Source organism: Echinococcus granulosus (genome assembly GCF_000524195.1).
Source record: "Echinococcus granulosus chromosome Unknown EG_S00006, whole genome shotgun sequence".
Taxonomy (NCBI): Eukaryota; Metazoa; Platyhelminthes; class Cestoda; order Cyclophyllidea; family Taeniidae; genus Echinococcus; species Echinococcus granulosus.
This window is the reverse complement of record NW_020170386.1, coordinates 534,043-541,023: the sequence shown is the minus strand read 5'-3', so window position 1 is coordinate 541,023 and position 6,981 is coordinate 534,043.

Genomic DNA, 6,981 nt, shown 5'->3' with positions numbered 1-6,981 from the left:
CGTTCCTGACAATATGACTGATTCGGCTATTTTTACATTGGACCCTCACCTTGATGCGAACTATGGCAAACACATTGATTCAAAACTTTACTTTTGTTAAGCGTTTTTTGCGTGTGTGCGATCATACGAATTCCGGGTCATGCGATTGTCGTTAATTATGCATAATGTTCGTACCTTTTAATGAAAAGTAAGTAATTGTAATTCCCATGAGCCGCCTTACTGTTTATTAAAACTATATAAACAAAACTTGTTCCAGTTTGAGGAGAATACTCATCAAGTGCTTAATGGAATTCCTCTGATTCGAATATTTTGCTTTGTGCGCTGCATGTTTAAAAGGCAAGCTTTGTGCCGGCATCGGCAGTATCAGTGGCTTTACTTCGTACGTGTTTGTAACATTTACTTCTCATACACACCTCATGTAGGCATGGGTAGTGAATTCCTCACTTTTAGTCTATTTCCTAAGGATAATTTTTCTCAATGAAATGCTTTGTGGAAGCAGTGGTGTATGAGTAGATTTTTAGAGCTGGATAATGTGTGCAATTCCATTTGATTTCCCCTAACGCATAAAAGGCAACTGGCAAGCTTCCCCTTTAGCACCACCTAAGCATAAGAGTGGGGATTCGTTTGAAATTACAAAAGGGTTTTGTCACTATGGCCAAACTCACGCTGTAGAAGTCAAAGGTATTACCGATGTATGAGAGCAGCTTTTTTTGACAATCGCACCGATGTCTGCATGTACTAATAAAGCCATGGCTTCAATACGTCATTGATGTAATGTAATCGCTTGCTCATGATCCAAACCATGCTGTGTAGGGTTCTACTGGACATGATTTAATGATGATGAGTGCAGTACAGGAGGAGATGGAGAGTCGAAGAGTCGAAAACAATCGTGATTAGGATGTGTTTGCGTCATTAATGCTGAACAGCGTCAAACAGCCACTTGCAGCTTGTGTCTTGCCCACTTTGGAGTGTGTAAAGTCACAGAGACGTCGCACACACCTACCCATCCCCTCCTTACCATGGCATTGTACTTATGCCATCTCTGAACTGAAGACACGTCGCTGTGGGGAAATGGTGCATTATAACGTTTTGTAGAAGTTTGCGAGTGCATTGTATGCACTATTTCTCCGAGTTCAGTGGGTTAAGTAAGTACTTTTGCAGAAGTATAATGGAAATAGTTTCGCCTACATTTTTGTGCGTTATTCTAGCCAAACGCCTAGGGTACACCTTTCGTCTTAATGCACAGAATCATTCTAAAATAATCATTTTTCATTTTTCGCCCTTAGTTATTTCTTTTTATTCGTCTAGTCCTGTAGGCGCCAAGGGGTGCATTCTCGGGCTACTAGGCGATTTGTGTAATTATTTGGCGAATGGCGAGATTGAAACAAAGTCATAAAACTTTATTTGTTTCATTTCAAAGTGCTCATTGTAATGTCATTCTTTCATTCAACTCCTTTTTCAATGAGAAAAACTTTAGAACTACTGTGTATGGCACTGACTCACAGCAAGTATTCTTCGTCGTGAAGGCGATAAGTCTTTTGAAACGTGAGCTGAAACAGCGCTACAACATGTGAGTGTGAGACAGAAAGGAACGCATTTCTTAAGAATTTTATGCATTTGACATTAGGGTATTTTGATGAAATGACTGGAGAATAGGCGACATAAAGTGAATGCCAGCAAATGGCTGGTGCCTCTTACATTCCCCAAATCACCATAATATCCTTTGCTGATGTTTCAGCTAGTTCGGAGTCACAAGTTATAAACAACGCGCTGTCAATCAAATATAGCATGCAACATATCGGCCAAAAAAAATATTTACACGAGAACTGGTGTTGGATTCCAGAAGAAAAAAGTGCTTAAATAGGGACTGTCAATATATGTTGATCCTTGTGGTGATGGCGATCTAAGAGAAATGGCAACCGTCTAACACTACGTCTGCGTACCTTAAATGAGCTGTGCTAATGGACAAAAATCCGCTTATGCCTAACGGTGACTCTAATGATAGTTACCAAATTTAGGCCTCTCGAATAGTTTCAGTCTCCTCTGCCAAATGTTTGTGAAAATGAACGTTTGCAGTGATTAACCTTAGATTATAGATTTTCAGCATTTCTTCGACTTTACATCAATTGTGGTATGGGGTACTAGGTTTTCAAGATACACTGGCTCCTTCACTGTGGGCTGATTCACCATACCAGACATGTTAGAATACCCGTTTCAGAGGAAGTATTATTACAGCAAGGGAAATTCAGTGTTTCGCTTTGGCACTTAAGCAAACATTTAACTGTTGTTAAAATCTCGCTGTACACCGATTCTCTGTGGCTGTTCTGATTGAAAGGAGGTAACTAAAGCAAACACCGTTGGATTCGAATCCTGCAAAGGCTTTTCTTTCGCACAAACACAAAACACATTTTGCCAGATCCTACGATAATAGCACACATTATTATTAGCACACACGCACGCAGGCATGCAATTATATACATACATATATATGCATAGTAAACATATAATACACCATGTAAGGAAGTTGTCTTTGTTGGAATGCAATAATGAAAGAGAGATAAGAAGTAAATTAATCTCACTGATTTGTTGTTGAATATCAGTAAGGAGTTATTTATTACCAAATGTGGCATTAATTAAAGCAATTCTTTGCAGTTCGGGCAGGAAAGAAAGTGTATTTAAGCAGGAAAGAATACGAATAATTTCTCTTTCTGCATCCGAATTTCTCACGATTGAATGAACGCTCTTCATTGTTATACATCACAGCGGTTAGTATGACAGCCGTTTGGCGTAATGCTGAAAGTGCTACCTGACAAGGTGGAGAGAGATTGTGTTTGTATGAGCCGTACAATAAAGCGTCAACCTGCCAATGCTACGATATTATTTTAGGGTGACACAAAGGTCTGTCAGTTTTTTCACATCGGTGTTCAACTTCGTCCATGTACTAGTAAATTTTTCTGGCGTAAATTCGAGCAGTGGAGTTTACTCCCTGTAACAACACAATTCGCACCTTCATTCTAATCCAGTCATCCTTCCAGGTGCGTTAGAGCGAATCTAGACGTGTGCAGCTTCACCAAGTTCAATTCAACTTAAAAAAGGTCATCGCTATTTCCTAATTACTGAATGACCAATCTGTTTTAACGCACATGTTTCTCTCCCTTCTGAGTGAAACACACAACACCTGTTGATTGGCGAACGATAGCACCCATTCATCCGATATGAGTACCAAAGGTGAAGAGAACTTAATAGCTCACGGTAGACTGGAATATTAATTGTTAAACAACCACTTGGAAGGAGCAAAGGTCGGCCGATAATTACAAATTATTGCCATTATGTTACGTCATAATCGCTAAAAGAGCCTTGTAGATGCCATCAACTGAGTGAACTAAAGGTGGAAGAAAAAAGGGTTACAAATTGTGCCGACAACTGATCGTAATGAGGATATTTAATTTCTGGTATTTAAAATTCTGTCGTGCCACCTCTTAGAGAGGCAAAATAATATGGTTGACAACCATCTTTCTCTCCATGAGATCAAAAAAGCTAGTACTCTTTGTGGACTCACCTTGCCATCGGCGATAGGTGTGGATTGGCACACATTACAGCTCCAAATATTTTGTCTTACTTCTTTCCCCTGCTGCCCTATGGTGCCACAGAATACGTTACAAGCATTGAGTTCATGTTTCCACACTCATTAGCATATACCTCTAACTTATATTCCTCTGCTACAGGTATTCACCTGGACTTTCATAAATTCTCACTGTACTCTGACTTTTAACCGAGGTTTAAAAGACCTCTACCACTCCCCACTGGTTGAAGGCTCCTTCGCTTCAATCGTTCATTATTTTCCAAAGGTAATTCCAAAATTTAAGTAGATTAAGCGGAGAGAAACAGTGATATTATCGTGTAAAAAAGCGACCCTCTACTGATAGTGCGTTGATGTTTCTCCAAGTAGAGGATCAATGCATTTCATGCCACTCTCACCTCACTATTGGAAATCACCGCCTGGACATCAGACAAGACGAATGAGGTCGGAATGGGGGGTGACCGGAGAAGAAGTAGGAGAGGCGTCTACGTGGATCATTACTTTTTTGCGCCCCGTTTGTGTGATGCTAGCGCAGCTCTCTACCCCTACCCCCTTCCTCGGCTTGGGAGTTGATTAAATTTTTACAAAAATTTGAGTAGATCTCTTTCATGTGTGTGGGTGGGTGTGTGTCAGAATCTTGAATCGCTAACTAATTTTTATAATGCTTACACATAACAAGCTGCCTAGGTTGCCGGCGCGTGGAGCTCCTTCAATTACCATCACAATCAACACCCACTTGGTAACACTGAACAGATTAAGTGTTAAGGTATCAATAATGCAGCTGAAATTCTACCGGTCACTATCGGAAACGGCTATTGCATTTAGTGGCAACAAACCGACTTCTTATCTGATTGCGGAAATTCAACTTGTGTTAGTTAATTCGTTTGTGCCTTAAAAGTGCTACTCATTTTTGTATCCTTTAATATGGCTTTCACTTTCATCGGCACTTGGTGATTTCCTCTGGGTTGCGCATTTATCCAAAATGAAACATCTAAGCAAAACACCCAAATTTGAAAGAATAATATGTTTCGTTTAAATTAATAGCTATATGGTATCATGAGAATCAATCCAATCATCATAAAATATACTACTTAGGACGACGATATCACTAAGATTAAACTATGAGTATACCGTAAACATCAGAGACCGATATGGCAAGATCTATTTATTCAATGTTCTGACATAACTTAGCGAATCGACTCAATGTAATCCGTTTGTGATACTGTGATGAAGGAGCGTCAGTGCAATAACACGTCCGAAGAGTCGACTGCCAACCGGACGACAAGAAATGCTGAACCAGCACATGGAGAAGGCCAAAAAACAAAGTGGGCAGTGATTTAGCCAGTCTATCCACGCCTATCCTCTCTCCATCGCGCGCAATTGCCAGCCCACACCATGTCAGATGAGCTGACCCCATTGCCAGCCGCATGCAAGTACGCGTCTGGTACGACAGACGTGTGTGAGGGAGAGAAGGTAGGGAGAGGAGGAGAGATAAAGAGAGCTAGAGATCAGACCGACATTTATTTCTGAGTGAAAATAAAAGGCTTACCGTCAAGCCTGACTTTGTGTATCGAAGTGACTACACGGCACCGAACCCATGCGCTTGCGTGTGCGCATGTGGAGGCGTGCTTAAGCGGCGGTAGCCAACACACGATATTGTCAGACTCACGTATTGCCAGAGCAGCAGTAGGATAGCTTGTTTGTTAAGAAGGGCCGCCAACCCAAACACTTTGAAGCTGAGTCATGGACTACTAGGGGGCGGAATTCCAAAAAAACACTGAACAAATACACCGCTTATAGGGTTTGTTCTCATTCAAAGTAGACATTTAAGGTATTCTCCACTAAGCTATCCGAAATACTAAAGTTTTACCGAAATAATGGCAGTGTTTGCCCCAAAATGAAGGTGTTGGCTATCACGTAGGTACTGAACGGTCCAAGAACGGCTGTCTGAGAGTTCCTTGAATAATAATAAATCTTCTGCAGAGAAATGCAGAGAGCAGGAGCTGACCTGCCTCATTTGAGTTTGTTGATGCTGATCTGACTTTCACACGCGCCTACGACGGTTTTGCACCGACTCTACTGGCTCGCTTTGTTAAAGTCATTTTAGACTAATAAAACGACTTAATCTCAACTCAACTCCAGTTTCTTCAGGCTTCCAAGTTTTCTGCAAAACACCTCATTTGCAATCATCTCGATGATCTGAATTAGGTACTTCAACGAACATTTCGAATGTACTTATGTCAAATCTCCTATAAAAGGATGGGTTTGGTAGCTCAGTAAATCCCTGCAAATGCGCTTGAGTCATCGAGACCACTTTTAATTTGGTTTGAAAATTTTCTACACAGCGGTAAACTTTACAGCAAATTTTTGAATAGTAAGATAAATTTTCTTATTTATGGGAGAAGTTAAAGGATTCATGCGGTATTGTGAACCGACTAGACTCATATATTTTATACTTGTCCACTTTAACGTTTGTTATTTATTAACGCCATGATATAAGCCAGGATAACCTTTGCCATTAATGACTTCTTTTCATAAAGACAAAAAGCCGTAGGATCGCTTCCAGCATCATTTATTATCATGAACATAAACGACCTTTTGAGAGTGGTCAGAAGGCGCAAATTATGGTACTTTTCCCTCCACTACAGCACATGATTTGTCTTGTTTTTCAAAAGATTCGTGAAATACAGCAACCCTATCGTGTTTGAAGGATGACTTTGATACCAACATATGCAATGATGAAGCTCCAAAGATCTTTTGAGCACCCCCTTAAGTCCGGCTTGATGGCCCTATTCATAAGTGTGTGTGCTTCGATAAACTGCTCGACAAAGTACACGACGTTCATCTACGATCAAAATAGATGAGTGCGCAGTGTAAACAAGTCTGAGGCCACAGGAACTGTAAAAGTGCACAGCACCAACGTGTAGCACCACTAAAACGGGTTTTATTTGTCAATCAACAATGAAAGCCAATGGTGGTTGTTATTGTTGTTGTAAATGTTATTGTGCTAACGGCTGTTCAGAAATACAGTACCATCAAGGTAATTATCATTAGGGCAATTCTCATCATCTACACTTCGTTCCTGATACTAAAGTTATTTAAATCTGACAAAAATACGGCAGAAACGAAATGTAAAATACCATCATTTTAATGCTCAGACAAGTCAAGACAGAATATATGGGAGTCTGTCCTCCACACCGTCTTTCGCCGCAACGGAGGCAGACACCAAAATTGGCCAATAGCAGTTATGATATCTGCGACACGCGCCTCAGGATATCACACAGGATATTAACGCACATACATCTTTCACGACGCGCGCACATCAAGCAGCCATCTGCCAACCAGAAAACAAGCGCGCTTGAGAGGATAACACTCGAAAACCAGTCTGATATCCTCCTATG